The following is a 24543-nucleotide window of genomic DNA, read 5'->3' as shown; positions in this document are numbered from 1 at the left end:
CCAGATTGGAGGTTTCCTCTTTTTTGACACCGCCACAGAAATCCTGTGAGTTGGTTCTTCTCCCCTTCTTGGAGTTTGCGCCTTAGTGTGCGCTGAACACCGGCTGGGGTATCTATGGTCCTGACGAATGCTGAACTACTAAAGCTCGAGATAGCAGAAACATGTTGACCAATTCTTAACTTAAAGGACAGGTTTGGTTCAAAGTAACTCAACCATTTATTGTCTGCTTTGCACATTATTTTAATGAAGGTGGTCTGTCCCTCTATTAAAGAAATCCTTGACATTAGGGAACTTATACACCTTCTTTTAACATCACTTCTTTCACTTATGGTATAAATGCTTCTACCTACAAACCAGAACCCAATGATGAAAACTGGACACTAACTTCGTTGGTGCCAGACGGTTTCTTGTTTTCACAGTGTGTACTAATTCTTCTTCCTAGTTCCTGTAGTGGTGATGGTAATTTGTATCCTTTCCGCTACGTGCCTTGCTTTACTTTTTTGTCTTTTTATTAGTTACTCTTTTGTTGTTTATTAGTATAATTCCAAGGGGTGTAGCAGCCTAACCGTGGTCTCTCTTGTTGTTGTTATATATTCTAGAACAGCTATAAGTAAATGGTTCCGAAAGCTGCAGACTGGCTCAGCTCATGCTAGAGCACCATCTCACATAAAACCAAACTCTCTGCCTCCAGGATTGTTAAGGCCTGCCATAGGAGTGACTTATAGGTATATATGTGTCTAGATGTAAGGTTAGATATAGGAATACTATATCCAAACAAGGGGTGATTACACCACCTTGCCCCAGCTGAATGATCAGCCAGTTGTGTCAAATAGGGAGGCCAGCCAGGGGTGGCATAATACATGCTGCAGCCCCTGGTAGGCCTTGGATGCACCTATGCCCTGAGTACCTAGGGTAGACAGTACAGGGGTTCATAAGGTGATCCAGTATCCAATTGGGTATGTACCTAAGGTACATGGAGTCCATTTTAAGGAGAGAGCAGATAGCCTGGGGCCCTGGATAGCAGGATCCTAGGCCAACTAAGTCGAAAACCAGCTAAACACTAGGCAAAAAGTTGGGGGTAACCATAGTCAGATATCGACCTTCCTACACTGTGGTGGTGCTGAGTGATAATGTGGTGGTGCTGAGTGATGCTGTGGTGGTGCTGAGTGGTGCTGTGGTGGTGCTGAGTGGTGCTGTTGTGGTGCTGAGTGGTGCTGTTGTGGTGCTGAGTGATGCTGTGGTTGTGCTGAGTGATGCTGTGGTTGTGCTGAGTGATGCTGTGGTTGCGCTGAGTGATGCTGTGGTTGCGCTGAGTGATGCTGTGGTAGTGCTGAGTGATGCTGGAGTTGCGCTGAGTGATGCTGTGGTGGTGCTGAGTGGTGCTGAGTGATGCTGTGGTGGTGCTGAGTGATGCTGTGGTGGTGCTGAGTGATGCTGTGGTGGTGCTGAGTGATGCTGTGCTGGTGCTGAGTGGTGCTGTGGTGGTGCCGAGTGATGCTGTGGTGGTGCTGAGTGATGCTGGGGTTGCGCTGAGTGATGCTGTGGTGGTGCTGAGTGATGCTGTGGTAGTGCTGAGTGATGCTGTGGTGGTGCTGAGTGTTGCTGTGTCCGACCCCTGGTGTGTCTCTATTCTGAGTGTCTGTACTCTCTGCCAGTCTGTATCCCAAGATGTCCCCGTCTCTTCTTCGTCTCTTTTTCTATGTGTGTCCCATGTCGCATTGTGTTCTCTTCTGCACCACGGTATGATCTCCCTCTCTCTGACCCCTTCTGTCTCTCTGCGTCTATTGTAGGTCTCCTGGTGTATCTGTTCTTTTGGATTATGTGTCCCTTAGTTTCACAGTCTCTTTTTTGTCACTTAGCCCAGTCTCTCTGTGTCCCAGGTGACTTTAATCTCCTTTCCCATGTTACATACGTCTGTTCTGTGCCTCTGTCAGTCCCCTATTTGTCTCCGGCCTCCTCTCTTCTCGGTATGTTTTGTCACTGTTACCAGGTGTCATTTCTCCTGTTATCAACGTGGCCTGTTTCTGATGGATACTTCTACCCACAGTTTACTCACCGAAGGAATGTTCCCCAAGTGTGAGACTGGATCTGGAAACTTTAATGCAGGACTCTTGCGCGCCGGTAGGGGGTGTCCCAACGCTCCGACATGTCAGGGTGTGAAGGGTTCCAATATTTGGTGACATGGAACTTCACCTCACAGTCCTGCATGACCTTCAGATTCAACTGAGCGCAGTCCATGCAGGCCCTAGAACTGTGCTCCGCCGCCAGGCACAGTAAGCAAACTGCATGACCTTCAGATTCAACTGAGCGCAGTCGATGCAGCCCTAGAACTGTGCTCCGCCGCCAGGCACAGTAAGCAAACTGCATGACCTTCGGATTCAACTGAGCGCAGTCGATGCAGGTCCTAGAACTGTGCTCCGTTGCCAGGCACAGTAAGCAACTGCATGGCCTTCAGATTTAACTGAGCGCAGTCGATGCAGGCCCTAGAATTGTGCTCCGCCGCCAGGCACAGTAAGCAAACTGCATGACCTTCAGATTTAACTGAGCGCAGTCGATGCAGGCCCTAGAATTGTGCTCCGCCGCCAGGCACAGTAAGCAAACTTCGTGAGTGTCCGTCACAAACATCTGTTCGCGATATTCCTTACATGGCTTGTTGTAATACATTTGGGTAATTTAGGTGGCTCCTGGACATGTCACAGCAGCTTCTTTTGGCGTCTCAGGTATAATCACCCTTGGATCTCAAAGGCTAACTCTCGGGTCTCACCGAAGGGTCACTTTATTATCTCAAGAGCAAACAAGAGCGTTATTTTATTAAATGCTTTAGATTTCACAGGAGGGTCTCATCAGCCGGCCAATTAATCAATGCACTGGTACACTGCTTCTTCCCTGTGGCGATAGATGCAAAGCGGAAGTGTGCCTGGGATTTATTGAGACTTAACAGCAGTGCAAGGTATAACTCGGACCGACCGTGAAGGGGAGCAGGGAGTCTGGAAGCACATGCTTCAGAATATGAGCATAAACTGTGTGCTCCTCAGAGCTGACAACATTACGCTTATCTGCCCCCTCACCCACCCCACACACACAGCCACACACACACAACCACACACACACACACAACCACACACACAGCCACATACACAACCACACACCACCACACACACACACAACCACACATACACATACAACCACAACCACACATATAACCACACACACAACCACACATACGACACATACAACCACAAATACAACCACACACAACCACAAACAGAACCATACCGTCAGTGCACACTTTCACCAAGCACAGACACCATCAGTCATCAGTGCATGTTTTCACCGGGCACAAACACCACCAGCCGTCAGTGCACGCTTTCACCAGGCACACACACACACCACCATCCGTCAGTGCATGCATTCATCGGACACACACCACCAGCCGTCAGTGCGCGCTTTTACCAGGCACACACACCACAAGCCGTCAGTGCACGCTTCCACCAGGCACACACAACACCAGCTGGCAGTGCACACTTCCACCAGGCACACACCACCAGCCATCAGTGCACAGTTTCTACAGGCACACACACCACCAGCCATCAGTGCACACATCAATTGTGAACGCATCCACAATTAACTATTGTAGCAATCGCAGTATGGTGCACTTTACTTTTAACCCCTTACGTGCGGCCGAGATTCTGCACCTGTGCGGCGTTTTTCGAGGTCGGCGGGTTTATGACGGCCCCCAGCCGTCATCAGCACACGAGCCCCGTGATGCATGACGGCTGGGGGCCGTCATCAGCATCGAAGGGGTTAAACATGTTCATCTAAAGCGCAACATTCCACCATTGCTACAAAAATAAATACAAATTTTTTTTGGCCTACAATTTATAGACTTTTGTTGCAGTTGCAATATTTAGCAATGCCAATAGCTCAAACTTAATTAACCCGAGATCTATTGCATTGTAAATGCTTGTTGGTAAAGCCTCATGTTAGCCACAATTTCGTACCTTGACAATTGACGGGCAATTAATTATATTACATAGTTTTCAGAGGAAATAAGAGTCTGTGTTTTAGAATAGCGCAGTTGAAATGAAGCATCATTCTTTTCTGCACCAATAATAACACTCTCTGTGCAGCCGAGATTGAGATTTGTATAATTGTACAGAGCGCACATTTGCAAAAGTGATTCAGACTAACTGGCGCGTCTATATTTCTTGACGCACTGGCCTCTGCTGCACAGTGTTGATCCACGAGTGAGGTCTTGTCAAGCTAAGCAAGTGTCTCTCAGCCCCATCAAGCTTCCTTCTCAAGTGTCTCACAGCCCCATCAAGCTTCCTTCTCAAGTGTCTCTCAGCCCCATCAAGCTTCCTTCTCATGTCTCTCAGCCCCATCAAGCTTCCTTCTCATGGGTCTCAGCCCCATCAAGCTTCCTTCTCAAGTGTCTCTCAGCCCCATCAAGCTTCCTTCTCTTGTCTCTCAGCCCCATCAAGCTTCCTTCTCTTGTGTCTCTCAGCCCCATCAAGCTTCCTTCTCAAGTGTCTCTCAGCCCCATCAAGCTTCCTTCTCATGTCTCTCAGCCCCATCAAGCTTCCTTCTCATGTCTCTCAGCCCCATCAAGCTTCCTTCTCATGTGTCTCTCAGCCCCATCACGCTTCCTTCTCAAGTGTCTCAGCCCCATCAAGCTTCCTTCTCAAGTGTCTCTCAGCCCCATCAAGCTTCCTTCTCTTGTGTCTCTCAGCCCCATCAAGCTTCCTTCTCGAGTGTCTCTCAGCCCCATCAAGCTTCCTTCTCATGTCTCTCAGCCCCATCAAGCTTCCTTCTCAAGTGTCTCACAGCCCCATCAAGCTTCCTTCTCAAGTGTCTCTCAGCCCCATCAAGCTTCCTTCTCAAGTGTCTCTCAGCCCCATGAAGCTTCCTTCTCAAGTGTCTCAGCCCCTTCAAGCTTCCTTCTCAAGTGTCTCTCTGCCCCATCAAGCTTCCTTCTCAAGTGTCTCAGCCCCATCAAGCTTCCTTCTCATGTCTCTCAGCCCCATCAAGCTTCCTTCTCAAGTGTCTCTCACCCCATCAAGCTTCCTTCTCTTGTGTCTCTCACCCCATCAAGCTTCCTTCTCAAGTGTCTCTCAGCCCCATCAAGCTTCCTTCTCAAGTGTCTCTCAGCCCCATCAAGCTTCCTTCTCAAGTGTCTCTCAGTCCCATCAAGCTTCCTTCTCAAGTGTCTCAGCCTCATCAAGCTTCCTTCACAAGTGTCTCTCAGCCCCATCAAGCTTCCTCCTCAAGTGTCTCTCAGCCCCATCAAGCTTCCTTCTCTTGTGTCTCTCGGCCCCATCAAGCTTCCTTCTCTTGTGTCTCTCAGCCCCATCAAGCTTCCTTCTCTTGTGTCTCTCAGCCCCATCAAGCTTCCTTCTCAAGTGTCTCTCAGCCCCATCAAGCTTCCTTCTCAAGTGTCTCTCAGCCCCATCAAGCTTCCTTCTCAAGTGTCTCTCAGCCCCATCAAGCTTCCTTCTCATGTGTCTCTCAGCCCCTTCAAGCTTCCTTCTCTTGTGTCTCTCACCCCATCAAGCTTCCTTCTCAAGTGTCTCTCAGCCCCATCAAGCTTCCTTCTCTTGTGTCTCTCAGCTCATCAAGCTTCCTTCTCATGTGTCTCTCAGCCCCATCAAGCTTCCTTCTCAAGTGTCTCAGTCCCATCAAGCTTCCTTCTCAAGTGTCTCTCAGCCCCATCAAGCTTCCTTCTCATGTCTCTCGCCCCATCAAGCTTCCTTCTCATGTGTCTCTCAGCCCCATCACGCTTCCTTCTCAAGTGTCTCACAGCCCCATCAAGCTTCCTTCTCAAGTGTCTCTCAGCCCCATCAAGCTTCCTTCTCTTGTGTCTCACAGCCCCATCAAGCTTCCTTCTCACGTGTCTCTCAGCCCCATCAAGCTTCCTTCTCATGGGTCTCAGCCCCATCAAGCTTCCTTCTCAAGTGTCTCTCAGCCCCATCAAGCTTCCTTCTCATGTCTCTCAGCCCCATCAAGCTTCCTTCTCATGTCTCTCAGCCCCATCAAGCTTCCTTCTCATGTGTCTCTCAGCCCCATCAAGCTTCCTTCTCAAGTGTCTCTCAGCGCCATCAAGCTTCCTTCTCATGGGTCTCTCAGCCCCATCAAGCTTCCTTCTCAAGTGTCTCTCAGCCCCATCAAGCTTCCTTCTCAAGTGTCTCTCAGCCCCATCAAGCTTCCTTCTCAAGTGTCTCTCAGCCCCATCAAGCTTCCTTCTCAAGTGTCTCTCAGCCCCATCAAGCTTCCTTCTCAAGTGTCTCAGCCCCATCAAGCTTCCTTCTCATGGGTCTCAGTCCCATCAAGCTTCCTTCTCAAGTGTCTCTCAGCCCCATCAAGCTTCCTTCTCATGGGTCTCAGTCCCATCAAGCTTCCTTCTCAAGTGTCTCTCAGCCCCATCAAGCTTCCTTCTCAAGTGTCTCAGCCCCATCAAGCTTCCTTCTCATGGGTCTCAGCCCCATCAAGCTTCCTTCTCAAGTGTCTCAGCCCCATCAAGCTTCCTTCTAATGGGTCTCAGCCCCATCAAGCTTCCTTCTCATGGGTCTCAGCCCCATCAAGCTTCCTTCTCATGGGTCTCAGTCCCATCAAGCTTCCTTCTCATGTGTCTCAGCCCCATCAAGCTTCCTTCTCAAGTGTCTCTCAGCCCCATCAAGCTTCCTTCTCATGGGTCTCAGTCCCATCAAGCTTCCTTCTCAAGTGTCTCTCAGCCCCATCAAGCTTCCTTCTCAAGTGTCTCTCAGCCCCATCAAGCTTCCTTTTGAAGTGTCTCAGCCCCATCAAGCTTCCTTCTCATGTGTCTCTCAGCACCATCAAGCTTCCTTCTCAAGTGTCTCTCAGCCCCATCAAGCTTCCTTCTCAAGTGTCTCTCCGCCCCATCAAGCTTCCTTCTAAAGGGTCTCAGCCCCATCAAGCTTCCTTCTCAAGTGTCTCTCAGCCCCATCAAGCTTCCTTCTCTTGTGTCTCAGCCCCATCAAGCTTCCTTCTCGTGGGTCTCTCAGCCCCATCAAGCTTACTTCTCAAGTGTCTCGCAGCCCCATCAAGCTTCCTTCTCAAGTGTCTCTCAGCCCCATCAAGCTTCCTTCTCAAGTGTCTCTCAGCCCCATCAATCTTCCTTCTCATGTGTCTCTCAGCCCCACCAAGCTTCCTTCTCAAGTCTCTCAGCCCCATCAAGCTTCCTTCTCATGTGTCTCTCAGCCCCATCAAGCTTCCTTCTCATGTGTCTCTCAGCCCCATCAAGCTTCCTTCTCAAGTGTCTCTCAGTCCCTTCAAGCTTCCTTCTCAAGTGTCTCTCAGTCCCTTCAAGCTTCCTTCTCAAGTGTCTCAGCCCCATCAAGCTTCATTCTCAAGTGTCTCTCAGCCCCATCAAGCTTCCTTCTCAAGTGTCTCTCAGCCCCATCAAGCTTCCTTCTCAAGTGTCTCTCAGCCCCATCAAGCTTCCTTCTCATGTGTCTCTCAGCCCCATCAAGCTTCCTTCTCTTGTGTCTCAGCCCCATCAAGCTTCCTTCTCAAGTGTCTCTCAGCCCCATCAATCTTCCTTCTCATGTGTCTCTCAGCCCCACCAAGCTTCCTTCTCAAGTCTCTCAGCCCCATCAAGCTTCCTTCTCATGTGTCTCTCAGCCCCATCAAGCTTCCTTCTCATGTGTCTCTCAGCCCCATCAAGCTTCCTTCTCAAGTGTCTCTCAGTCCCTTCAAGCTTCCTTCTCAAGTGTCTCTCAGCCCCATCAAGCTTCCTTCTCAAGTGTCTCAGTCCCATCAAGCTTCCTTCTCAAGTGTCTCAGCCCCATCAAGCTTCCTTCTCAAGTGTCTCTCAGCCCCATCAAGCTTCCTTCTCTTGTGTCTCTCAGCCCCATCAAGCTTCCTTCTCTGGTGTCTCTCAGCCCCATCAAGCTTCCTTCTCATGTCTCTCAGCTCCATCAAGCTTCCTTCTCATGTCTCTCAGCTCCATCAAGCTTCCTTCTCTTGTGTCTCAGCCCCATCAAGCTTCCTTCTCTTGTGTCTCTCAGCCCCATCAAGCTTCCTTCTCTTGTGTCTCTCAGCCCCATCAAGCTTCCTTCTCACGTGTCTCTCAGCCCCATCAAGCTTCCTTCTCAAGTGTCTCTCAACCCCATCAAGCTTCCTTCTCAAGTGTCTCAGCCCCATCAACTTCCTTCTCAAGTGTCTCTCAGCCCCATCAAGCTTCCTTCTCAAGTGTCTCTCAGCCCCATCAAGCTTCCTTCTCTTGTGTCTCTCAACCCCATCAAGCTTCCTTCTCAAGTGTCTCAGCCCCATCAAGCTTCCTTCTCTTGTGTCTCTCAGCCCCATCAAGCTTCCTTCTCATGTGTCTCCCAGCCCCATCAAGCTTCCTTCTCAAGTGTCTCTCAGCCCCATCAAGCTTCCTTCTCAAGTGTCTCTCAGCCCCATCAAGCTTCCTTCTCATGAGTCTGTCAGCCCCATCAAGCTTCCTTCTCTTGTGTCTCTCAGCCCCATCAAGCTTCCTTCTCATGAGTCTCTCAGCCCCATCAAGCTTCCTTCTCTTGTGTCTCTCAGCCCCATAAAGCTTCCTTCTCAAGTGTCTCTCAGCCCCATCAAGCTTCCTTCTCAAGTGTCTCTCAGCCCCATCAATCTTCCTTCTCATGAGTCTGTCAGCCCCATCAAGCTTCCTTCTCTTGTGTCTCTCAGCCCCATCAAGCTTCCTTCTCATGAGTCTCTCGGCCCCATCAAGCTTCCTTCTCTTGTGTCTCTCAGCCCCATCAAGCTTCCTTCTCAAGTGTCTCAGCCCCATCAAGCTTCCTTCTCAAGTGTCTCTCAGCCCCATCAAGCTTCCTTCTCTTGTGTCTCTCAGCCCCATCAAGCTTCCTTCTCTGGTGTCTCTCAGCCCCATCAAGCTTCCTTCTCATGTCTCTCAGCTCCATCAAGCTTCCTTCTCATGTCTCTCAGCTCCATCAAGCTTCCTTCTCTTGTGTCTCAGCCCCATCAAGCTTCCTTCTCTTGTGTCTCTCAGCCCCATCAAGCTTCCTTCTCTTGTGTCTCTCAGCCCCATCAAGCTTCCTTCTCAAGTGTCTCAGCCCCATCAAGCTTCCTTCTCAAGTGTCTCTCAACCCCATCAAGCTTCCTTCTCAAGTGTCTCAGCCCCATCAACTTCCTTCTCAAGTGTCTCTCAGCCCCATCAAGCTTCCTTCTCAAGTGTCTCTCAGCCCCATCAAGCTTCCTTCTCATGAGTCTGTCAGTCCCATCAAGCTTTCTTCTCTTGTGTCTCTCAGCCCCATCAAGCTTCCTTCTCAAGTGTCTCAGCCCCATCAAGCTTCCTTCTCAAGTGTCTCTCAACCCCATCAAGCTTCCTTCGCAAGTGTCTCAGCCCCATCAACTTCCTTCTCAAGTGTCTCTCAGCCCCATCAAGCTTCCTTCTCAAGTGTCTCTCAGCCCCATCAAGCTTCCTTCTCAAGTGTCTCTCAGCCCCATCAAGCTTCCTTCTCTTGTGTCTCTCAACCCCATCAAGCTTCCTTCTCAAGTGTCTCAGCCCCATCAAGATTCCTTCTCTTGTGTCTCTCAGCCCCATCAAGCTTCCTTCTCTTGTGTCTCTCAACCCCATCAAGCTTCCTTCTCAAGAGTCTCTCAGCCCCATCAAGCTTCCTTCTCAAGAGTCTCTCAGCCCCATCAAGCTTCCTTCTCAAGTGTCTCTCGGCCCCATCAAGCTTCCTTCTCAAGTGTCTCTCAGCCCCATCAAGCTTCCTTCTCAAGTGTCTCTCAGCCCCATCAAGCTTCCTTCTCTTGTGTCTGTCAGCCCCATCAAGCTTCCTTCTCTTGTGTCTCTCAGCCCCATCAAGCTTCCTTCTCTTGTGTCTCAGCCCCATCAAGCTTCCTTCTCGTGGGTCTCTCAGCCCCATCAAGCTTCCTTCTCAAGTGTCTCGCAGCCCCATCAAGCTTCCTTCTCAAGTGTCTCTCAGCCCCATCAAGCTTCCTTCTCAAGTGTCTCTCAGCCCCATCAATCTTCCTTCTCATGTGTCTCTCAGCCCCACCAAGCTTCCTTCTCAAGTCTCTCAGCCCCATCAAGCTTCCTTCTCATGTGTCTCTCAGCCCCATCAAGCTTCCTTCTCATGTGTCTCTCAGCCCCATCAAGCTTCCTTCTCAAGTGTCTCTCAGTCCCTTCAAGCTTCCTTATCAAGTGTCTCTCAGTCCCTTCAAGCTTCCTTCTCAAGTGTCTCAGCCCCATCAAGCTTCATTCTCAAGTGTCTCTCAGCCCCATCAAGCTTCCTTCTCAAGTGTCTCTCAGCCCCATCAAGCTTCCTTCTCAAGTGTCTCTCAGCCCCATCAAGCTTCCTTCTCTTGTGTCTCTCAGCCCCATCAAGCTTCCTTCTCTTGTGTCTCAGCCCCATCAAGCTTCCTTCTCAAGTGTCTCAGCCCCATCAAGCTTCCTTCTCAAGTGTCTCAGTCCCATCAAGCTTCCTTCTCAAGTGTCTCAGCCCCATCAAGCTTCCTTCTCAAGTGTCTCTCAGCCCCATCAAGCTTCCTTCTCTTGTGTCTCTCAGCCCCATCAAGCTTCCTTCTCTGGTGTCTCTCAGCCCCATCAAGCTTCCTTCTCATGTCTCTCAGCTCCATCAAGCTTCCTTCTCATGTCTCTCAGCTCCATCAAGCTTCCTTCTCTTGTGTCTCAGCCCCATCAAGCTTCCTTCTCTTGTGTCTCTCAGCCCCATCAAGCTTCCTTCTCTTGTGTCTCTCAGCACCATCAAGCTTCCTTCTCATGTGTCTCTCAGCCCCATCAAGCTTCCTTCTCAAGTGTCTCTCAACCCCATCAAGCTTCCTTCTCAAGTGTCTCAGTCCCATCAACTTCCTTCTCAAGTGTCTCTCAGCCCCATCAAGCTTCCTTCTCAAGTGTCTCTCAGCCCCATCAAGCTTCCTTCTCTTGTGTCTCTCAACCCCATCAAGCTTCCTTCTCAAGTGTCTCAGCCCCATCAAGCTTCCTTCTCTTGTGTCTCTCAGCCCCATCAAGCTTCCTTCTCATGTGTCTCCCAGCCCCATCAAGCTTCCTTCTCAAGTGTCTCTCAGCCCCATCAAGCTTCCTTCTCAAGTGTCTCTCAGCCCCATCAAGCTTCCTTCTCATGAGTCTGTCAGCCCCATCAAGCTTCCTTCTCTTGTGTCTCTCAGCCCCATCAAGCTTCCTTCTCATGAGTCTCTCAGCCCCATCAAGCTTCCTTCTCTTGTGTCTCTCAGCCCCATCAAGCTTCCTTCTCAAGTGTCTCTCAGCCCCATCAAGCTTCCTTCTCAAGTGTCTCTCAGCCCCATCAATCTTCCTTCTCATGAGTCTGTCAGCCCCATCAAGCTTCCTTCTCTTGTGTCTCTCAGCCCCATCAAGCTTCCTTCTCATGAGTCTCTCGGCCCCATCAAGCTTCCTTCTCTTGTGTCTCCCAGCCCCATCAAGCTTCCTTCTCAAGTGTCTCAGCCCCATCAAGCTTCCTTCTCAAGTGTCTCTCAGCCCCATCAAGCTTCCTTCTCTTGTGTCTCTCAGCCCCATCAAGCTTCCTTCTCTGGTGTCTCTCAGCCCCATCAAGCTTCCTTCTCATGTCTCTCAGCTCCATCAAGCTTCCTTCTCATGTCTCTCAGCTCCATCAAGCTTCCTTCTCTTGTGTCTCAGCCCCATCAAGCTTCCTTCTCTTGTGTCTCTCAGCCCCATCAAGCTTCCTTCTCTTGCGTCTCTCAGCCCCATCAAGCTTCCTTCTCAAGTGTCTCAGCCCCATCAAGCTTCCTTCTCAAGTGTCTCTCAACCCCATCAAGCTTCCTTCTCAAGTGTCTCAGCCCCATCAACTTCCTTCTCAAGTGTCTCTCAGCCCCATCAAGCTTCCTTCTCAAGTGTCTCTCAGCCCCATCAAGCTTCCTTCTCATGAGTCTGTCAGCCCCATCAAGCTTTCTTCTCTTGTGTCTCTCAGCCCCATCAAGCTTCCTTCTCAAGTGTCTCAGCCCCATCAAGCTTCCTTCTCAAGTGTCTCTCAACCCCATCAAGCTACCTTCTCAAGTGTCTCAGCCCCATCAACTTCCTTCTCAAGTGTCTCTCAGCCCCATCAAGCTTCCTTCTCAAGTGTCTCTCAGCCCCATCAAGCTTCCTTCTCAAGTGTCTCTCAGCCCCATCAAGCTTCATTCTCTTGTGTCTCTCAACCCCATCAAGCTTCCTTCTCAAGTGTCTCAGCCCCATCAAGCTTCCTTCTCTTGTGTCTCTCAGCCCCATCAAGCTTCCTTCTCTTGTGTCTCTCAACCCCATCAAGCTTCCTTCTCAAGAGTCTCTCAGCCCCATCAAGCTTCCTTCTCAAGAGTCTCTCAGCCCCATCAAGCTTCCTTCTCAAGTGTCTCTCGGCCCCATCAAGCTTCCTTCTCAAGTGTCTCTCAGCCCCATCAAGCTTCCTTCTCAAGTGTATCTCAGCCCCATCAAGCTTCCTTCTCTTGTGTCTGTCAGCCCCATCAAGCTTCCTTCTCTTGTGTCTCTCAGCCCCATCAAGCTTCCTTCTCAAGTGTATCTCAGCCCCATCAAGCTTCCTTCTCTTGTGTCTCTCAGCCCCATCAAGCTTTCTTCTCAAGTGTCTCTCAGCCCCATCAAGCTTCCTTCTCATGAGTCTGTCAGCCCCATCAAGCTTTCTTCTCTTGTGTCTCTCAGCCCCATCAAGCTTCCTTCTCAAGTGTCTCTCAGCCCCATCAAGCTTCCTTCTCATGTGTCTCTCAGCCCCATCAAACTTCCTTCTCAAGTGTCTCAGCCCCATCAAGCTTCCTTCTCTGGTGTCTCTCAGCCCCATCAAGCTTCCTTCTCAAATGTCTCTCAGCCCCATCAAGCTTCCTTCTCTTGTGTCTCTCAGCCCCATCAAGCTTCCTTCTCTTGTGTCTCTCAGCCCCATCAAGCTTCCTTCTCATGAGTCTCTCAGCCCCATCAATCTTCCTTCTCTTGTGTCTCTCAGCCCCATCAAGCTTCCTTCTCAAGTGTCTCAGCCCCATCAAGCTTCCTTCTCAAGTGTCTCAGCCCCATCAACCTTCCTTCTCAAGTGTCTCTCAGCCCCATCAAGCTTCCTTCTCTTGTGTCTCTCAGCCCCATCAAGCTTCCTTCTCTTGTGTCTCTCAACCCCATCAAGCTTCCTTCTCAAGAGTCTCTCAGCCCCATCAAGCTTCCTTCTCAAGTGTCTCTCAGCCCCATCAAGCTTCCTTCTCAAGTGTCTCTCAGCCCCATCAAGCTTCCTTCTCAAGTGTCTCTCATCCCCATCAAGCTTCCTTATCATGTGTCTCTCAGCCCCATCAAGCTTCCTTCTCAAGTGTCTCTCAGCTCCATCAAGCTTCCTTCTCAAGTGTCTCTCAGCCCCATCAAGCTTCCTTCTCTTGTGTCTCTCAGCCCCATCAAGCTTCCTTATCATGTGTCTCTCAGCCCCATCAAGCTTCCTTCTCAAGTGTCTCTCAGCTCCATCAAGCTTCCTTCTCAAGTGTCTCAGCCCCATCAAGCTTCCTTCTCTTGTGTCTCTCAGCCCCATCAAGCTTCCTTCTCAAGTGTCTCTCAGCCCCATCAAGCTTCCTTCTCTTGTGTCTCTCAGCCCCATCAAGCTTCCTTCTCATGTCTCTCAGCCCCATCAAGCTTCCTTCTCAAGTGTCTCTCAGCCCCATCAAGCTTCCTTCTCAAGTGTCTCAGCCCCATCAAGCTTCCTTCTCAAGTGTCTCTCAGCCCCATCAAGCTTCCTTCTCATGGGTCTCTCAGCCCCATCAAGCTTCCTTCTCAAGTGTCTCAGCCCCATCAAGCTTCCTTCTCTTGTGTCTCTCAGCCCCATCAAGCTTCCTTCTCATGGGTCTCTCAGCCCCATCAAGCTTCCTTCTCTTGTGTCTCAGCCCCATCAAGCTTCCTTCTCGTGGGTCTCTCAGCCCCATCAAGCTTCCTTCTCAAGTGTCTCGCAGCCCCATCAAGCTTCCTTCTCAAGTGTCTCTCAGCCCGATCAAGCTTCCTTCTCAAGTGTCTCGCAGCCCCATCAAGCTTCCTTCTCGTGAGTCTCTCAGCCCCATCAAGCTTCCTTCTCAAGTGTCTCTCAGCCCCATCAAGCTTCCTTCTCAAGTGTCTCTCAGCCCCATCAAGCTTCCTTCTCTTGTGTCTCTCAGCCCCATCAAGCTTCCTTCTCAAGTGTCTCTCAGCCCCATCAAGCTTCCTTCTCAAGTGTCTCTCAGCCCCATCAAGCTTCCTTCTCATGAGTCTGTCAGCCCCATCAAGCTTCCTTCTCTTGTGTCTCTCAGCCCCATCAAGCTTCCTTCTCATGAGTCTCTCAGCCCCATCAAGCTTCCTTCTCTTGTGTCTCTCAGCCCCATCAAGCTTCCTTCTCAAGTGTCTCTCAGCCCCATCAAGCTTCCTTCTCAAGTGTCTCTCAGCCCCATCAATCTTCCTTCTCATGAGTCTGTCAGCCCCATCAAGCTTCCTTCTCTTGTGTCTCTCAGCCCCATCAAGCTTCCTTCTCATGAGTCTCTCGGCCCCATCAAGCTTCCTTCTCTTGTGTCTCTCAGCCCCATCAAGCTTCCTTCTCAAGTGTCTCAGCCCCATCAAGCTTCCTTCTCAAGTGTCTCTCAGCCCCATCAAGCTTCCTTCTCTTGTGTCTCTCAGCCCCATCAAGCTTCCTTCTCTGGTGTCTCTCAGCCCCATCAAGCTTCCTTCTCATGTCTCTCAGCTCCATCAAGCTTCCTTCTCATGTCTCTCAGCTCCATCAAGCTTCCTTCTCTTGTGTCTCAGCCCCATCAAGCTTCCTTCTCTTGTGTCTCTCAGCCCCATCAAGCTTCCTTCTCTTGTGTCTCTCAGCCCCATCAATCTTCCTTCTCAAGTGTCTCAGCCCCATCAAGCTTCCTTCTCAAGTGTCTCTCAACCCCATCAAGCTTCCTTCTCAAGTGTCTCAGCCCCATCAACTTCCTTCTCAAGTGTCTCTCAGCCCCATCAAGCTTCCTTCTCAAGAGTCTCTCAGCCCCATCAAGCTTCCTTCTCAAGTGTCTCTCAGCCCCATCAAGCTTCCTTCTCAAGTGTCTCTCAGCCCCATCAAGCTTCCTTCTCAAGTGTCTCTCATCCCCATCAAGCTTCCTTATCATGTGTCTCTCAGCCCCATCAAGCTTCCTTCTCAAGTGTCTCTCAGCTCCATCAAGCTTCCTTCTCAAGTGTCTCTCAGCCCCATCAAGCTTCCTTCTCTTGTGTCTCTCAGCCCCATCAAGCTTCCTTATCATGTGTCTCTCAGCCCCATCAAGCTTCCTTCTCAAGTGTCTCTCAGCTCCATCAAGCTTCCTTCTCAAGTGTCTCAGCCCCATCAAGCTTCCTTCTCTTGTGTCTCTCAGCCCCATCAAGCTTCCTTCTCAAGTGTCTCTCAGCCCCATCAAGCTTCCTTCTCTTGTGTCTCTCAGCCCCATCAAGCTTCCTTCTCATGTCTCTCAGCCCCATCAAGCTTCCTTCTCAAGTGTCTCTCAGCCCCATCAAGCTTCCTTCTCAAGTGTCTCAGCCCCATCAAGCTTCCTTCTCAAGTGTCTCTCAGCCCCATCAAGCTTCCTTCTCATGGGTCTCTCAGCCCCATCAAGCTTCCTTCTCAAGTGTCTCAGCCCCATCAAGCTTCCTTCTCTTGTGTCTCTCAGCCCCATCAAGCTTCCTTCTCATGGGTCTCTCAGCCCCATCAAGCTTCCTTCTCTTGTGTCTCAGCCCCATCAAGCTTCCTTCTCGTGGGTCTCTCAGCCCCATCAAGCTTCCTTCTCAAGTGTCTCGCAGCCCCATCAAGCTTCCTTCTCAAGTGTCTCTCAGCCCGATCAAGCTTCCTTCTCAAGTGTCTCGCAGCCCCATCAAGCTTCCTTCTCGTGAGTCTCTCAGCCCCATCAAGCTTCCTTCTCTTGTGTCTCTCAGCCCCATCAAGCTTCCTTCTCAAGTGTCTCAGCCCCATCAAGCTTCCTTCTCAAGTGTCTCTCAGCCCCATCAAGCTTCCTTCTCTGGTGTCTCTCAGCCCCATCAAGCTTCCTTCTCATGTCTCTCAGCTCCATCAAGCTTCCTTCTCATGTCTCTCAGCTCGATCAAGCTTCCTTCTCTTGTGTCTCAGCCCCATCAAGCTTCCTTCTCTTGTGTCTCTCAGCCCCATCAAGCTTCCTTCTCTTGTGTCTCTCAGCCCCATCAAGCTTCCTTCTCAAGTGTCTCAGCCCCATCAAGCTTCCTTCTCAAGTGTCTCTCAACCCCATCGAGCTTCCTTCTCAAGTGTCTCAGCCCCATCAACTTCCTTCTCAAGTGTCTCTCAGCCCCATCAAGCTTCCTTCTCAAGTGTCTCTCAGCCCCATCAAGCTTCCTTCTCATGAGTCTGTCAGCCCCATCAAGCTTTCTTCTCTTGTGTCTCTCAGCCCCATCAAGCTTCCTTCTCAAGTGTCTCAGCCCCATCAAGCTTCCTTCGCAAGTGTCTCTCAACCCCATCAAGCTTCCTTCTCAAGTGTCTCAGCCCCATCAACTTCCTTCTCAAGTGTCTCTCAGCCCCATCAAGCTTCCTTCTCAAGTGTCTCTCAGCCCCATCAAGCTTCCTTCTCAAGTGTCTCTCAGCCCCATCAAGCTTCCTTCTCAAGTGTCTCTCAGCTCCATCAAGCGTCCTTCTCAAGTGTCTCAGCCCCATCAAGCTTCCTTCTCTTGTGTCTCTCAGCCCCATCAAGCTTCCTTCTCTTGTGTCTCTCAGCCCCATCAAGCTTCCTTCTCAAGTGTCTCAGCCCCATCAAGCTTCCTTCTCAAGTGTCTCTCAACCCCATCGAGCTTCCTTCTCAAGTGTCTCAGCCCCATCAACTTCCTTCTCAAGTGTCTCTCAGCCCCATCAAGCTTCCTTCTCAAGTGTCTCTCAGCCCCATCAAGCTTCCTTCTCATGAGTCTGTCAGCCCCATCAAGCTTCATTCTCTTGTGTCTCTCAACCCCATCAAGCTTCCTTCTCAAGTGTCTCAGCCCCATCAAGCTTCCTTCTCTTGTGTCTCTCAGCCCCATCAAGCTTCCTTCTCTTGTGTCTCTCAACCCCATCAAGCTTCCTTCTCAAGAGTCTCTCAGCCCCATCAAGCTTCCTTCTCAAGAGTCTCTCAGCCCCATCAAGCTTCCTTATCATGTGTCTCTCAGCCCCATCAAGCTTCCTTCTCAAGTGTCTCTCAGCTCCATCAAGCGTCCTTCTCAAGTGTCTCTCAGCCCCATCAAGCTTCCTTCTCTTGTGTCTCTCAGCCCCATCAAGCTTCCTTATCATGTGTCTCTCAGCCCCATCAAGCTTCCTTCTCAAGTGTCTCTCAGCTCCATCAAGCTTCCTTCTCAAGTGTCTCAGCCCCATCAAGCTTCCTTCTCTTGTTTCTCTCAGCCCCATCAAGCTTCCTTCTCAAGTGTCTCTCAGCCCCATCAAGCTTCCTTCTCTTGTGTCTCTCAGCCCCATCAAGCTTCCTTCTCATGTCTCTCAGCCCCATCAAGCTTCCTTCTCAAGTGTCTCTCAGCCCCATCAAGCTTCCTTCTCAAGTGTCTCAGCCCCATCAAGCTCCCTTCTCAAGTGTCTCTCAGCCCCATCAAGCTTCCTTCTCATGGGTCTCTCAGCCCCATCAAGCTTCCTTCTCAAGTGTCTCAGCCCCATCAAGCTTCCTTCTCTTGTGTCTCTCAGCCCCATCAAGCTTCCTTCTCATGGGTCTCTCAGCCCCATCAAGCTTCCTTCCCTTGTGTCTCTCAGCCCCATCAAGCTTCCTTCTATAGTGTCTCTCAGCACCATCAAGCTTCCTTATCATGTGTCTCTCAGCCCCATCAAGCTTCCTTCTCAAGTGTCTCTCAGCCCGATCAAGCTTCCTTCTCAAGTGTCTCGCAGCCCCATCAAGCTTCCTTCTCGTGAGTCTCTCAGCCCCATCAAGCTTCCTTCTCAAGTGTCTCTCAGCCCCATCAAGCTTCCTTCTCAAGTGTCTCTCAGCCCCATCAAGCTTCCTTCTCTTGTGTCTCTCAGCCCCATCAAGCTTCCTTCTCATGTCTCTCAGCCCCATCAAGCTTCCTTCTCAAGTGTCTCTCAGCCCCATCAAGCTTCCTTCTCATGTCTCTCAGCCCCATCAAGCTTCCTTCTCATGGGTCTCAGCCCCATCAAGCTTCCTTCTCAAGTGTCTCTCAGCCCCATCAAGCTTCCTTCTCTTGTCTCTCAGCCCCATCAAGCTTCCTTCTCTTGTGTCTCTCAGCCCCATCAAGCTTCCTTCTCAAGTGTCTCTCAGCCCCATCAAGCTTCCTTCTCATGTCTCTCAGCCCCATCAAGCTTCCTTCTCATGTCTCTCAGCCCCATCAAGCTTCCTTCTCATGTGTCTCTCAGCCCCATCACGCTTCCTTCTCAAGTGTCTCAGCCCCATCAAGCTTCCTTCTCAAGTGTCTCTCAGCCCCATCAAGCTTCCTTCTCTTGTGTCTCTCAGCCCCATCAAGCTTCCTTCTCGAGTGTCTCTCAGCCCCATCAAGCTTCCTTCTCATGTCTCTCAGCCCCATCAAGCTTCCTTCTCAAGTGTCTCACAGCCCCATCAAGCTTCCTTCTCAAGTGTCTCTCAGCCCCATCAAGCTTCCTTCTCAAGTGTCTCTCAGCCCCATGAAGCTTCCTTCTCAAGTGTCTCAGCCCCTTCAAGCTTCCTTCTCAAGTGTCTCTCTGCCCCATCAAGCTTCCTTCTCAAGTGTCTCAGCCCCATCAAGCTTCCTTCTCATGTCTCTCAGCCCCATCAAGCTTCCTTCTCAAGTGTCTCTCACCCCATCAAGCTTCCTTCTCTTGTGTCTCTCACCCCATCAAGCTTCCTTCTCAAGTGTCTCTCAGCCCCATCAAGCTTCCTTCTCAAGTGTCTCTCAGCCCCATCAAGCTTCCTTCTCAAGTGTCTCTCAGTCCCATCAAGCTTCCTTCTCAAGTGTCTCAGCCTCATCAAGCTTCCTTCACAAGTGTCTCTCAGCCCCATCAAGCTTCCTCCTCAAGTGTCTCTCAGCCCCATCAAGCTTCCTTCTCTTGTGTCTCTCGGCCCCATCAAGCTTCCTTCTCTTGTGTCTCTCAGCCCCATCAAGCTTCCTTCTCTTGTGTCTCTCAGCCCCATCAAGCTTCCTTCTCAAGTGTCTCTCAGCCCCATCAAGCTTCCTTCTCAAGTGTCTCTCAGCCCCATCAAGCTTCCTTCTCAAGTGTCTCTCAGCCCCATCAAGCTTCCTTCTCATGTGTCTCTCAGCCCCTTCAAGCTTCCTTCTCTTGTGTCTCTCACCCCATCAAGCTTCCTTCTCAAGTGTCTCTCAGCCCCATCAAGCTTCCTTCTCTTGTGTCTCTCAGCTCATCAAGCTTCCTTCTCATGTGTCTCTCAGCCCCATCAAGCTTCCTTCTCAAGTGTCTCAGTCCCATCAAGCTTCCTTCTCAAGTGTCTCTCAGCCCCATCAAGCTTCCTTCTCATGTCTCTCAGCCCCATCAAGCTTCCTTCTCATGTGTCTCTCAGCCCCATCACGCTTCCTTCTCAAGTGTCTCACAGCCCCATCAAGCTTCCTTCTCAAGTGTCTCTCAGCCCCATCAAGCTTCCTTCTCTTGTGTCTCACAGCCCCATCAAGCTTCCTTCTCACGTGTCTCTCAGCCCCATCAAGCTTCCTTCTCATGGGTCTCAGCCCCATCAAGCTTCCTTCTCAAGTGTCTCTCAGCCCCATCAAGCTTCCTTCTCATGTCTCTCAGCCCCATCAAGCTTCCTTCTCATGTCTCTCAGCCCCATCAAGCTTCCTTCTCATGTGTCTCTCAGCCCCATCAAGCTTCCTTCTCAAGTGTCTCTCAGCGCCATCAAGCTTCCTTCTCATGGGTCTCTCAGCCCCATCAAGCTTCCTTCTCAAGTGTCTCTCAGCCCCATCAAGCTTCCTTCTCAAGTGTCTCTCAGCCCCATCAAGCTTCCTTCTCAAGTGTCTCTCAGCCCCATCAAGCTTCCTTCTCAAGTGTCTCTCAGCCCCATCAAGCTTCCTTCTCAAGTGTCTCTCAGCCCCATCAAGCTTCCTTCTCAAGTGTCTCAGCCCCATCAAGCTTCCTTCTCATGGGTCTCAGTCCCATCAAGCTTCCTTCTCAAGTGTCTCTCAGCCCCATCAAGCTTCCTTCTCATGGGTCTCAGTCCCATCAAGCTTCCTTCTCAAGTGTCTCTCAGCCCCATCAAGCTTCCTTCTCAAGTGTCTTAGCCCCATCAAGCTTCCTTCTCATGGGTCTCAGCCCCATCAAGCTTCCTTCTCAAGTGTCTCAGCCCCATCAAGCTTCCTTCTAATGGGTCTCAGCCCCATCAAGCTTCCTTCTCATGGGTCTCAGCCCCATCAAGCTTCCTTCTCATGGGTCTCAGTCCCATCAAGCTTCCTTCTCATGTGTCTCAGCCCCATCAAGCTTCCTTCTCAAGTGTCTCTCAGCCCCATCAAGCTTCCTTCTCATGGGTCTCAGTCCCATCAAGCTTCCTTCTCAAGTGTCTCTCAGCCCCATCAAGCTTCCTTCTCAAGTGTCTCTCAGCCCCATCAAGCTTCCTTTTGAAGTGTCTCAGCCCCATCAAGCTTCCTTCTCATGTGTCTCTCAGCACCATCAAGCTTCCTTCTCAAGTGTCTCTCAGCCCCATCAAGCTTCCTTCTCAAGTGTCTCTCCGCCCCATCAAGCTTCCTTCTAAAGTGTCTCAGCCCCATCAAGCTTCCTTCTCAAGTGTCTCTCAGCCCCATCAAGCTTCCTTCTCTTGTGTCTCAGCCCCATCAAGCTTCCTTCTCGTGGGTCTCTCAGCCCCATCAAGCTTCCTTCTCAAGTGTCTCGCAGCCCCATCAAGCTTCCTTCTCAAGTGTCTCTCAGCCCCATCAAGCTTCCTTCTCAAGTGTCTCTCAGCCCCATCAATCTTCCTTCTCATGTGTCTCTCAGCCCCACCAAGCTTCCTTCTCAAGTCTCTCAGCCCCATCAAGCTTCCTTCTCATGTGTCTCTCAGCCCCATCAAGCTTCCTTCTCATGTGTCTCTCAGCCCCATCAAGCTTCCTTCTCAAGTGTCTCTCAGTCCCTTCAAGCTTCCTTCTCAAGTGTCTCTCAGTCCCTTCAAGCTTCCTTCTCAAGTGTCTCAGCCCCATCAAGCTTCATTCTCAAGTGTCTCTCAGCCCCATCAAGCTTCCTTCTCAAGTGTCTCTCAGCCCCATCAAGCTTCCTTCTCAAGTGTCTCTCAGCCCCATCAAGCTTCCTTCTCATGTGTCTCTCAGCCCCATCAAGCTTCCTTCTCTTGTGTCTCAGCCCCATCAAGCTTCCTTCTCAAGTGTCTCAGCCCCATCAAGCTTCCTTCTCAAGTGTCTCAGTCCCATCAAGCTTCCTTCTCAAGTGTCTCAGCCCCATCAAGCTTCCTTCTCAAGTGTCTCTCAGCCCCATCAAGCTTCCTTCTCTTGTGTCTCTCAGCCCCATCAAGCTTCCTTCTCTGGTGTCTCTCAGCCCCATCAAGCTTCCTTCTCATGTCTCTCAGCTCCATCAAGCTTCCTTCTCATGTCTCTCAGCTCCATCAAGCTTCCTTCTCTTGTGTCTCAGCCCCATCAAGCTTCCTTCTCTTGTGTCTCTCAGCCCCATCAAGCTTCCTTCTCATGTGTCTCCCAGCCCCATCAAGCTTCCTTCTCAAGTGTCTCTCAGCCCCATCAAGCTTCCTTCTCAAGTGTCTCTCAGCCCCATCAAGCTTCCTTCTCATGAGTCTGTCAGCCCCATCAAGCTTCCTTCTCTTGTGTCTCTCAGCCCCATCAAGCTTCCTTCTCATGAGTCTCTCAGCCCCATCAAGCTTCCTTCTCTTGTGTCTCTCAGCCCCATCAAGCTTCCTTCTCAAGTGTCTCTCAGCCCCATCAAGTTTCCTTCTCAAGTGTCTCTCAGCCCCATCAATCTTCCTTCTCATGAGTCTGTCAGCCCCATCAAGCTTCCTTCTCTTGTGTCTCTCAGCCCCATCAAGCTTCCTTCTCATGAGTCTCTCGGCCCCATCAAGCTTCCTTCTCTTGTGTCTCTCAGCCCCATCAAGCTTCCTTCTCAAGTGTCTCAGCCCCATCAAGCTTCCTTCTCAAGTGTCTCTCAGCCCCATCAAGCTTCCTTCTCTTGTGTCTCTCAGCCCCATCAAGCTTCCTTCTCTGGTGTCTCTCAGCCCCATCAAGCTTCCTTCTCATGTCTCTCAGCTCCATCAAGCTTCCTTCTCATGTCTCTCAGCTCCATCAAGCTTCCTTCTCTTGTGTCTCAGCCCCATCAAGCTTCCTTCTCTTGTGTCTCTCAGCCCCATCAAGCTTCCTTCTCTTGTGTCTCTCAGCCCCATCAAGCTTCCTTCTCAAGTGTCTCAGCCCCATCAAGCTTCCTTCTCAAGTGTCTCTCAACCCCATCAAGCTTCCTTCTCAAGTGTCTCAGCCCCATCAACTTCCTTCTCAAGTGTCTCTCAGCCCCATCAAGCTTCCTTCTCAAGTGTCTCTCAGCCCCATCAAGCTTCCTTCTCATGAGTCTGTCAGTCCCATCAAGCTTTCTTCTCTTGTGTCTCTCAGCCCCATCAAGCTTCCTTCTCAAGTGTCTCAGCCCCATCAAGCTTCCTTCTCAAGTGTCTCTCAACCCCATCAAGCTTCCTTCGCAAGTGTCTCAGCCCCATCAACTTCCTTCTCAAGTGTCTCTCAGCCCCATCAAGCTTCCTTCTCAAGTGTCTCTCAGCCCCATCAAGCTTCCTTCTCAAGTGTCTCTCAGCCCCATCAAGCTTCCTTCTCAAGTGTCTCTCAACCCCATCAAGCTTCCTTCTCAAGTGTCTCAGCCCCATCAAGCTTCCTTCTCTTGTGTCTCTCAGCCCCATCAAGCTTCCTTCTCTTGTGTCTCTCAACCCCATCAAGCTTCCTTCTCAAGAGTCTCTCAGCCCCATCAAGCTTCCTTCTCAAGAGTCTCTCAGCCCCATCAAGCTTCCTTCTCAAGTGTCTCTCGGCCCCATCAAGCTTCCTTCTCAAGTGTCTCTCAGCCCCATCAAGCTTCCTTCTGAAGTGTCTCTCAGCCCCATCAAGCTTCCTTCTCTTGTGTCTGTCAGCCCCATCAAGCTTCCTTCTCTTGTGTCTCTCAGCCCCATCAAGCTTCCTTCTCTTGTGTCTCAGCCCCATCAAGCTTCCTTCTCGTGGGTCTCTCAGCCCCATCAAGCTTCCTTCTCAAGTGTCTCGCAGCCCCATTAAGCTTCCTTCTCAAGTGTCTCTCAGCCCCATCAAGCTTCCTTCTCAAGTGTCTCTCAGCCCCATCAATCTTCCTTCTCATGTGTCTCTCAGCCCCACCAAGCTTCCTTCTCAAGTCTCTCAGCCCCATCAAGCTTCCTTCTCATGTGTCTCTCAGCCCCATCAAGCTTCCTTCTCATGTGTCTCTCAGCCCCATCAAGCTTCCTTCTCAAGTGTCTCTCAGTCCCTTCAAGCTTCCTTCTCAAGTGTCTCTCAGTCCCTTCAAGCTTCCTTCTCAAGTGTCTCAGCCCCATCAAGCTTCATTCTCAAGTGTCTCTCAGCCCCATCAAGCTTCCTTCTCAAGTGTCTCTCAGCCCCATCAAGCTTCCTTCTCAAGTGTCTCTCAGCCCCATCAAGCTTCCTTCTCTTGTGTCTCTCAGCCCCATCAAGCTTCCTTCTCTTGTGTCTCAGCCCCATCAAGCTTCCTTCTCAAGTGTCTCAGCCCCATCAAGCTTCCTTCTCAAGTGTCTCAGTCCCATCAAGCTTCCTTCTCAAGTGTCTCAGCCCCATCAAGCTTCCTTCTCAAGTGTCTCTCAGCCCCATCAAGCTTCCTTCTCTTGTGTCTCTCAGCCCCATCAAGCTTCCTTCTCTGGTGTCTCTCAGCCCCATCAAGCTTCCTTCTCATGTCTCTCAGCTCCATCAAGCTTCCTTCTCATGTCTCTCAGCTCCATCAAGCTTCCTTCTCTTGTGTCTCAGCCCCATCAAGCTTCCTTCTCTTGTGTCTCTCAGCCCCATCAAGCTTCCTTCTCTTGTGTCTCTCAGCACCATCAAGCTTCCTTCTCATGTGTCTCTCAGCCCCATCAAGCTTCCTTCTCAAGTGTCTCTCAACCCCATCAAGCTTCCTTCTCAAGTGTCTCAGTCCCATCAACTTCCTTCTCAAGTGTCTCTCAGCCCCATCAAGCTTCCTTCTCAAGTGTCTCTCAGCCCCATCAAGCTTCCTTCTCTTGTGTCTCTCAACCCCATCAAGCTTCCTTCTCAAGTGTCTCAGCCCCATCAAGCTTCCTTCTCTTGTGTCTCTCAGCCCCATCAAGCTTCCTTCTCATGTGTCTCCCAGCCCCATCAAGCTTCCTTCTCAAGTGTCTCTCAGCCCCATCAAGCTTCCTTCTCAAGTGTCTCTCAGCCCCATCAAGCTTCCTTCTCATGAGTCTGTCAGCCCCATCAAGCTTCCTTCTCTTGTGTCTCTCAGCCCCATCAAGCTTCCTTCTCATGAGTCTCTCAGCCCCATCAAGCTTCCTTCTCTTGTGTCTCTCAGCCCCATCAAGCTTCCTTCTCAAGTGTCTCTCAGCCCCATCAAGCTTCCTTCTCAAGTGTCTCTCAGCCCCATCAATCTTCCTTCTCATGAGTCTGTCAGCCCCATCAAGCTTCCTTCTCTTGTG

This window comes from Lissotriton helveticus (genome assembly GCF_964261635.1).
Source record: "Lissotriton helveticus chromosome 1_1 unlocalized genomic scaffold, aLisHel1.1 SUPER_1_unloc_19, whole genome shotgun sequence".
Taxonomy (NCBI): Eukaryota; Metazoa; Chordata; class Amphibia; order Caudata; family Salamandridae; genus Lissotriton; species Lissotriton helveticus.
The sequence above is the reverse complement of the archived record's forward strand: the minus strand, read 5'-3'. Positions refer to the sequence as shown.